The sequence below is a fragment of the Coregonus clupeaformis genome, chromosome 35 (assembly GCF_020615455.1).
Source record: "Coregonus clupeaformis isolate EN_2021a chromosome 35, ASM2061545v1, whole genome shotgun sequence".
Classification (NCBI taxonomy): Eukaryota; Metazoa; Chordata; class Actinopteri; order Salmoniformes; family Salmonidae; genus Coregonus; species Coregonus clupeaformis.
Genome location: NC_059226.1, coordinates 7113624 through 7124197, shown reverse-complemented (window position 1 = coordinate 7124197; position 10574 = coordinate 7113624). Strand labels below are relative to the sequence as shown.

At 42.4% G+C, this 10574-nt stretch overlaps 1 pseudogene; it reads right to left on the bottom strand.

Moving 5' to 3' along the window:
* Nucleotides 1-988: 988 nt before the first annotated feature.
* Nucleotides 989-6091, bottom strand: LOC121551876 (annotated as a pseudogene).
* Between the last annotated feature and the right edge of the window lie 4483 nt (nucleotides 6092-10574).

The window sequence follows — 10574 nt, the reverse complement described above, 5'->3', positions numbered from 1 at the left end:
AGCCAGTGGTGCGCGTCGCCAGCCCGGTCCGGCCCGTCCCTGCTCCCCGCACCAAGCCAGTGGTGCGCGTCGCCAGCCCGGTCCGTTCCTGCTCCCCGCACCAAGCCAGTGGTGCGCGTCGCCAGCCCGGTCCGGCCCGTTCCTGCTCCCCGCACCAAGCCAGTGGTGCGCTGCGTCAGCCCGGTCCGGCCCGTTCCTGCTCCCCGCACCAAGCCAGTGGTGCGCGTCGTCAGCCCGGTCCGGCCCGTTCCTGCTCCCCGCACCAAGCCAGTGGTGCGCGTCGCCAGCCCGGTCCGTTCCTGCTCCCCGCACCAAGCCAGTGGTGCGCGTCGTCAGCCCGGCACGGTCCGTGCCTGTTCCAGGCACCGGTCAGCTGCTCCACACCGGAGCCAAAGCAATCCGCTCCACCGATGTCCAGTCCAGCTCCGGCCAGCGGGGCCAGACCAGACCAGGGGCGCTACGGGGGGGGTAGAGAGAGAGTGGTGGTCACGCCCGGAGCCGGATCCGCCTCCGAGGCGGAATGCCCACCCGGCCCCTACCCTCTTGTGTTTGGTTGGCACGGTCGCAGGGTACTGTCACGCCCTGGCTCTGGGGACTCTTATATGTTGAGCCAGGGTGTGGATTTTCTACGTGTTATTTTCTATGTTTTGTTCTAGTTCGTGTATTTCTATGTTGGCCAGGGTGGTTCCCAATCAGAGGCAGCTGATTCTCGTTGTCTCTGATTGGGGACCATACTTAGGCAGCTTGTTTGGCACTGTTTATTGTGGGATCTTGTTCCGTAAGGTTTGCTTTGGTGTATTAACCTAGGACTTCACGTATCGTTTGGTTTGTTGTTTTGTTCGTGTGTGTACTTAATAAAAGATGTACGCTTACCACGCTGCGCCTTGGTCCGCTGTTTATAACGATCATGACAGCATCCTCACTGAGGTAACGCCATACTTCCTAGTCCCGTATTCACTCTGCCAATGGGAATGCAAAAAATCTGGTGTCATTGAGGTGATAAATAGACAATTCTGTTCAGTTCACTGATGGAGACATCCTTTAATCTGGTTATGGCCCTCTTCTGGCAGTCATCTATCCTCTGACCTCTGGCATAGACATCTGTTCAAGACAATAAGGTAGGCTATAGGTTACAGTCGAGGTGACTAGATTCAGAGAGACAGATATTAGAGAACCTAATAGAAATCAAATCCATGGTACAAAATCCTATTGCACTAAAAACCTATAGGTAGTAAATACTGTGGTGTGTTAGCCTAATTGTCTTGTGATATACAGTGCATTTGGAAAGTATTCAGACCCCTTTACTTTTTCCACATTTTGTTACGTTACAGCCTTATTCTAAAATGGATTAAATTGTTTTTTCCCCTCATCAATCTACACACAATACCCCATAATGACAAAGCAAAAACAGTTGTTTTGACATTTTTGCAAATGTATCAAAAATAAAAAACGGAAATATCACATTTACATAAATATTCAGACCCTTTCCTCAGTACTTTGTTGAAGCACCTTTGGCAGCGATTACAGCCTTGAGTCTTCTTGGGTATGACACTACAAGCTTGGCACACCTGTATTTGGGGAGTTTCTCCCATTCTTCTCTACAGATCCTCTCAAACTCTGTCAGGTTAGATGGGGAGCGTCACTGCACAGCTATTTTCAGGTCTCTCCAGAGATATTCGATTAGGTTCAAGTCCGGGCTCTGGCTGGGCCACTCAAGTACATTCAGAGACTTGTCCCGAAGCCACTCCTACGTTGTCTTGGCTGTGTGCTTATGGTCGTTGTCCTGTTGGAGGGTGAACCTTCACCCCAGTCTGAGGTCCTGAGCGCTCTGGAGCAGGTTTTCATCAAGGATCTCTCTGTACTTTGCTCCGCTCATCTTTCCCTTGATCCTGACTAGTCTCCCAGTCCCTGCAACTGAAGAACATCCCCACAGCATGATTCTGCCACCACCATGCTTCACTGTAGGGATGGTGCAAGGTTTCCTCCGGACGTGACGCTTGGCATTCAGGTCAACGAGGTCAACGAGTTCAATCTTGGTTTCATTAGACCAGAGAATCTTGTTTCTCCTGGTCTGAGAGTCCTTTAGGTGCCTTTTGGCAAACTCCAAGCGGACTGTCATGTGCCATTTACTGAGGATTGGCTTCTGTCTGGCCACTCTATCATAAAGGCCTGATTGGTGTAGTGCTACAGAGATGGTTGTCCTTCTGGAAGGTTCTCCCATCTCCACAGAGGAACTGTGGAGCTCTGTCAGAGTGACCATCAGGTTATTGGTCACCTCCCTGACCAAGAACCTTCTCCCCCGATTGCTCAGTTTGGCCGGGCGGCCAGCTCTAGGAAGAGTCTTGGTGGAGGCCATTCTTGGGGACCTTCAATGCTGCAGACATTGATATCCTTGCTCAGATCTGTACCTCGACACAATCCTGTCTCGGAGCTCTACGGACAATTCCTTCGACCTCATGGCTTGGTTTTTGCTCTGACATGCACTGTCAACTGTGGGACCTTATATAGACAGGTGTGTGCCTTTATATAGACAGGTGTGTGCCTTTCCAAATCATGTCCAATCAATTACATTTACCACAGGTGGACTCCAATCAAGTTGTAGAAACATCTCAAGGATGATCAATAGAAACAAGATGCACCTGAGCTCAATTTCGAGTCTCATAGCAAAGGATCTGATACTTATGTAAATGCCATATTTCTAAAAACCTGTTTTTGCTTTATCATTATGGGATATTATGTGTAGATTGATGAGGGGAAAAAACGATTTAATCCATTTTAGAATAAAGCTGTAACGTAACAAAATGTGGAAAAAGGGAATGCACTGTAAGTTACCATGAAAGGCAAGGGAAAACATTTACGGCATTCACACAGGTCTGATTTAAGGAAACAATGCAGATTATCATGAATTATACTGATCATCAGACATCCAGTGATTCAAGCTGCCTGTATGGTCATGTGTCCATACAGTACATAGTCAGTATCCAGCTGCCTGATGCTTACCTGTTATGTTGTCCACTGAGCTGAGCGGAGCAGTGTTAATACAACATGACTACACAGACTACTACTGCAGCCAGCAGATGGATTGGCACAGCAACAGCCCAATACCTACAGAGACGGCAGATGGGACATAAAGAAACTCACTCATGACCATGATAGCCGGAACGTCAATAATAAAAAGTGTGATTTGTTCTCCTGTTTTTGTGAATTCCGTATTGTAGCTTTAACTGATCACTGATTTATTATTTTTCTATATGGATTATAAGGCCAGGGATTCTTGAAAGTCGGACAATCCTTGTCCGGCAGGGAAACCTTATTTTTATAGTTAAAAAAATAAGGATTTTGTAGCATTATTTGATCTTACAAATTACATAAGGGGAAAGATTTGCTTTGTGAATTTTCAATATTTTTCATTTCCATGTCGGTTCTATACCCGGATATACCCTTTGTGACGTCACGAGAGGCTACACAGCTTTCAGCGGGATTGCTCAAGTAGTGCAAGGAGACAAGGTTCAAACAAAACAAGGATTTTATTATAGGTCTTGGGAAATTAACGAAAATATAACAAAATTCTGTTCTCTTGTGGCTCTTTAAGGGTTAACAGTTCAGGGATGTCTCTTCCACATCCAAAATCATAATTCTCACTCGCTCAGATAACTTTTCCCCAGCCTTACTGTAGTCCACGTTGCAGCTAGTGGCCAACCCAGCAAAAAGTCCTTCCAAATGTCTCTCACGTATTTCCACAGGTGCATATATCCAAAGGTGAGTATTTCCCAAAGGTAAGTATCTCCAAATCCTTATATTCCTCATGGAAGTGGACGTGCAGCACTCTTGTCCTCCAGAGAGCCCAGGTTGGAGACTGTGTCTCTTCACCCCCCACACACTCCCTCAGTGTGTCTCTTCCCTTCCCAAACCTTCAGCTCATCAGCTCCTCATTTGTTTCAGCTGCGTGGGAAGATTGGCCATAGAGGGGTGGAGTTCCCGACCATACCAGCAGATGGAGCCATAGCTGTCTGGGTTTGCAGCCACCTCAGGGGGATGTAACGTCCCTCCAGGACACAGCCTCTCGTGACATCACACCTTGTAAGACGCAAAGGATCCCAATTTCAAACTCTCCAAAAAAGTGTTTACAATTCTAAAAACGGTCAATAATTAATATTAAAAGGTAGACTCAGCAACATGACTTTGCCACGAGCAGCACCAGAGATATTAGGATGAGCGAGATGCAAGACTTCGCTTTCACACAGCTACACACAGTATCTGCGCATGTGCACAGGTTCGCTTCACGGTGTTCAGTGTGGTAGCCAGGGCACCAAAACAACAGAGAAGTTGAGCCTTGCGCTTCAACGCTCTAAGTTGTTGTGGAAATTTACCCAATATGCTGTTTACTTTATGCATCTACGTCATATCGCGGAGTCTACCATTAACTGAAAAGGGATCTTATGTAGTTTATTGCAATAGCCCTCTCTGACTAGAATATTTCTCTCAAAACTGTGATTCTTAAAAGATGTGTCCGATTTGGTTAATTTTTTTACAAATCCTAAATTACTCAGGAATGAGCAGGGTTAACCACACCAGGACCCCTTCTTCATGTCCTCATTACATGCAGTGCAACAAGACCACTCATGGTCTGTAAAGTTCTCTCTACTTTTGATAGATTTAAACAAACAATATTGAAATCACAATGGTCACAGCCATAAACTGGCAACATCTCCCTGATAGATTAAGATAGGATATGCATTTTGGTTCAAATATGTTCATTTTAATAAGGTTTTAGAGTCATAAAAAACTGAGGAAAAACTAAATTGCTACTTTGTATACCCCTTGAATGAAGAATAAAAATGTTTGTCAACTCCGTAAAACATGAACTCAGTCAGATTTTTGTCTAACATCAACTACTCAGTCAGAGTGCTGATAGAATTGTTGTTTTCATTGGGAATTTTCAAATGAATAATGTTCTATATTTTACAAATGTTTATTTTAAGGAGGCAAAAAAAATGTCTGTTTGGACTTGAGTATTTGTTGTCAACTATGTCACTGATGTCTTCAGATCGATTTTTTTTTGTAAATATTCGGAAAGAACATTTGAATCACTGTTCTGCAACATACGCTTAAACTATTGAGGTATTTACTGAGCTAGATCTAAGGGATAATGTTTGCTTTATAAATGTTGTTCTATGTTAAATCTAGAAAAACATGCCAAAATGGTAACGAAATTAGTGCTGGAACAGTATATATATAGCGCTATAAAATAAAACAAAAATATGTTGGAGATTTGTATTACATATTTGAATAATCTAATGTTGACATGAATCCAGTTAGTTGCATTTTATGGAGAAAAAAAGAATTAGAGGTTGTTCCTTTACATGGTGTGATCTGATACTTTGGGTCTATCAAATACATATTTCAAATGTTGTCAATATTAAGAAAAATATATGTGAAAAAAGTTGAGATTGTCCCATCTTTCAAGAATCCCTGAGATAAATTATAATAAACATGTTAAGTGTGGTCTCGTTTAATTTCACTTACTTTTAAGGCCAGTAAGTAAGCCCTACTGAATAATGCCATTTATCTGGAACATAGGCCCACAACAAATACAAAACTGGGGAAGGAGTATAAAATGGTCAAAAACATAAAGTACATCGAAAAGTCAGACTAACACATTGCATTTGAGAGCACATTTGGCATTTTCACATAGCCTACAGATAATAATATGGCATTGAATCGCCAACTTCAGTCATCGACACAGACTAAACTCAAAGGTCACATGATGTGATTTACAGAAGCCAATTTGTGAGCCAAGGAAAATAACAAAGCCGTAGATTGCCCTTTATGGCAGGGGAGAAGGCGAATTTTCAATCATGATAATCTGAATCCATAGAAAAGAGAGGGAGCTAGAGAGGTAAATATGACACATACACTGATGAATTGCTTGGTTATAACAGGCTAATGTATGATTAGAGATATTCACCACAACTTCAGCATGCTTCGTTCGAAGATAGCTTTATGTTTTTTTCGTAGGGCTAGGGAGGGAAATTCAGTACCATGTTCTAAATGTTGTACCCATCTTTATTATTTAGTTGGCTCAGCCAGATTCCGGAAGTGGTTGTTGGTAACTTTGTCAATGTGATTTCAAGCGAGAAGGAAGTGGGACTAGCAACTGATTAGCAATGAAAACGACAAAAACTATTTTCACGCCAGCTCCGTGAAATCAGCGACATTAACTGGTCCCAAATCGTGCAAAAAGCTTCAAAATAAAGGTCCTCCGTTTACTTTACACAATATCACAAATTGTAGTATATTTTGCCTGTTTCAAAATGCGTTCTGTTTTTCTGATCCTATCCTCCCCGTTCATGCTATTTAAGGAGGTATTGAGACTTATTGTTGAGTTTTAGTGGTTATTTAAGCAATAATGCACGAGGGGGTGTGGTATGACCATATACCACGGCTAAGGGCTGTTCTTATGCACAACACAACTGCTTGCCAACGTAATTAGAACAGTAAAAAGTCATGTTTTGTCATACCTGTGGTATACGGTCTCATATACCACGGCTTTCTGGCAATCAGCTTTCAGGGCTCGAACGACCCAGTTTATAATTGTAAATAGGTACTCACTCTGCCAAGGTGGGTAAATAAAATAAAACATGCAATCAGTACATGTTCAAAAACGTTATTATTTTAATAAGGGGACATCGACAGTCAAAATAAATTAGTTGAAAAGGAGTTAATAGAAATGTAAATATTCTTCATTAAATAATATCTGGAATAATTGTTTCATTTCTATTCCACTAGATGACACTGTCCCCCATGCTGCTCCCCTTCAGGGGTTTGATGGTTCTGAAACAAAATAGTTTAGGCTCTTGAAACTGAAGTATTAGTGGTTTTAAACTGCTGTCAACTCTTAACAGAACAGGATTTAATCATGTTTTTAAGAGAACAATTTCAAATTGGCCCTGTTTTTTTATAAAGCATTGCAGATGCAGAAGCACAGTGGCTAAGAAAAACTCAACACTTACCATTAGGCAGAAGAGGTAATTGCCTCAGGCCTCACATCATCAAGGGGCCTCATGAGCTGGGCATAATATTTTTATTTTTTTATTTTATTAAAATAGTTTATCCACTTGAGGCATACAAAAAAAAGAATCCCCATCAAAATATGTCTGTTTAAGCTGGAGATATCCTGTTTTTTTCATGGGCTGCGTCTCAATCCTTCCGCATCTGCGGTGGAAGGTCGCAGAGCTACAGCTGTATTTGTCAGACCAGGAAACATCCCGAAAATCGTTATTCTCACGAAAAAACGTCTGTAGCGCCCAAGCAGCTACACACTATGGAAAGATGAGACTCTCACGAACACGATGGTGTTCTCCATGTCACTGGATTCGTCTGAAGGTAACCCTGTACCAGGCCGAAAAATGAATTTGAGTGAATAGGGCATTTCCACGTAAAGGTATACAGGTAATTCCCACGATACATTATTTAAAAAACATTCTGAGCTTTCTTATATCTCTCAGATATAGTACAGACACTTCAAAACATACTTCTTTTTGATTACATTTTTGACTATCTTTTTTTCCATGTATGAATCTGTTATTCAATGCATTTCTATGGGCTAATAACAGGCCAAATTCAATGTTTCTTCAAATATGTTTTTTATATATTTTCTTTATACCTACAGGGGTCCAAAAAATTCAAAATCAAATAGCTAAATGATCCTTTGTATGACCATCTTAAAACAGTTCCATATGTTAGCTTAGTAGAAACCCAGCCCCGGGCCCTTCGACTCTAGGGCAGTGGTCACCAACCTTTTTTGAGTTGAGATCACTTTCTGAGTCAAAATGCAAGTCGAGATATTCCGGTCAGATTTTTTTTTTACATGACTTACAAAACTTAAGCCTATGCAACATTAACCTATTAAAAACAGTACTGTAGTAGGCTATAGGCCCAAAACATTGTCACAACATATTGGCTTTGCTTGAAATGCCCTGCCAATGCATTGTTGTTCTTCTCAGACCATTTTTCAACATTATTTTTCAACATTTGAGGTAGGCTTTATGATCACAACAGTAATAGTTGTTGTTTTACTTATGAGGCACAGCTGAATGATTATACATTTAAATAATTTGCATTTTTATTTTACTGGGCTGATGGAGCCTGCATCTGATGGTCAGTCTCAGTGGAGGGAGAGAGCAGCAGACAGGGTCCGCCTCTCAACATCTCTCCTCTCTCCCTTTCCTCCACTGACACCGACCAAAAAGGGACAGTCTTCCAGCTGATGACGAAACTCTAATCACACCTCATTATTTCTGCCTCATGCACACATTCATGTTGTTAATCCTATGACCAGAGAAAGTTAAATATTCCTTGATATTAAAAAAACACCCGCTAATAATAACAACATTAGCCTATCGATACACTTTCCCACTCATTCATTGCAGCTGCAGTGCTGGTTGTAGCGTGAGTGGAAGTAGGGAGAACACACATTTTATGGCTTATAAAAGTGTTGAAAAGAAAGTGTTGACAGTGCTGAGTAAAGACAAACATGAACTCACTCATAAAAACAGCAGCTCTTTGCTGTATTCGTTGACAGTCTCTCTAGTCATGGTTTTAAAAGTTTAGAAATCTTACTGTATCAACTTTGCTGTAGCTTTCTTTTACGCCTGCTACGTTACTGCAGACACGGTAATCTGAGCCATCTGATTGGCCAGTGGTAGGCCTATAGTGCACTTCATTTGCTCCCCCTGGGAAGGCAGAGTTTGTACCTTCAGACATATGAAATGGTTCAAAATGGAAATACGTCGCCTACCCGGCGCGCAGGGCAACTGAATCGGGTGCACCTACCGCCAACAGTGCGAGACAAAAAATAGGAACACAAGGCTTATCATTGGGTTTTTACAGAAATGTTTGACAATCGATTAGGGATGCCTTGGAGATCGACCAATTGATCACGATCGACCGGTTGGTGACCACTGCTTTAGGGGGATACAATACGCATTTCTTTAGTAAAAAGACAGGTGCTGCTGATAATACTGCCATCGTTGTCGAGGCAGAGGACATGTACTGTATGTGTAGCCCATGTATCTGATGCTGTCTGGCCAAAAGGATTATGGCATGTCATACTCTTTTTGGCCAGACAGCATCAGATACATGGGCTACATATAGCAAGACAGAGGGACGCTGTTTCGCTCGCTCCAGTGAGATAGTTTCAGCCACTTGCAAACTGAAGGACAGTTGGCAGGCGCACAGTGCACTGTTCGGATGCTGGAATTATTTCTAATGAACGTGGAAGGTAACCTACTGTTTGCCAATTAGACTGGCCTCTGCCTGGGGCCTCCAAATCACTAAGTCCGCCCCTGGTTGCAAAGTCCTCTTCTGGCTGTGCCAGATGAAGATTTTAAAGAGTACATGTCGCCGTTAAGGCATGATCATTGTTCAAGATGTTCATACACTGAACAAAAATATAAACGCAACATGTAAAGTGTTGGTCCCATGTTTCATGAGTTGAATAGTCCCCTGTAGCTCAGTTGGTAGAGCATGGCGCTTGCAACGCCAGGGTTGTGGGTTCGTTTCCCACGGGGGGGCCAGTATGAAAATGTATGCACTCACTAACTGTAAGTCGCTCTGTATAAGAGCATCTGCTAAATGACTATAATGTATAATGTAAATTAAATAAAAGATCCCAAATATTTTCCATATGCACAAAAATCGTATTTCTCTCAAATTTTGTGCACAAATTTGTTTACGTCCCTGTTAGTGAGAATTTCTCCTTTGCCAAGATAATCCATCCACTTGACAGGTGTGGCATATCAAGAAGCTGATTAAACAGCATGATCATTACACAGGTGCACCTTGTGCTGGGGACAATAAAAGGCCACTCTAAAATGTGCACTTTTGTCACACAACACACTGCCACAGATGTCTCAAGTTTTGTGGGAGTGTGCAATTGGTTTGCTGACTGCAGGAAGGTTCACCAGAGCTGTTACCAGAGAATGTAATGTTAGTTTCTCTACCATAAGCTGCATCCAACGTCATTTTAGATAATTTGGCAGTACGTCGAACCGGCCTCACAACCGCAAACTATGTGTAACCACGCCAGCCCAGGACCTCCACATCCGGCTTCTTCACCTGCGGGATCGTCTGATACCAGTAACCCAGACAGCTGATGAAACTGTGGGTTTGCACAACCGAAGAATTTCTGCACAAACTGTCAGAAACCGTCTCAGGGAAGCTCATCTGCGTGCTAATCGTGCTCACCAGGGTCTTGACCTGACTGCAGTTACAGTGCATTCAGAGAATATTCAGACCCCTTGACTTTTTCCACATTTTGTTACATTACAGCCTTGTTCTAAAATTGATTAAATAAATGTTTTTCCTCATCAATCTACACACAATACCCCATAATGACAAAGCGAAAACAGAAATACCTCATTTACATAGGTATTCAGACCCTTTGCTATGAGACTCGAAATTGAGCTCAGGTGCATCTTGTTTCTATTGATCATCCTTGAGATGTTTCTACAACTTGATTGGAGTCCACCTGTGGTAAATGTAATTGATTGGACATGATTTGGAAAGGCACA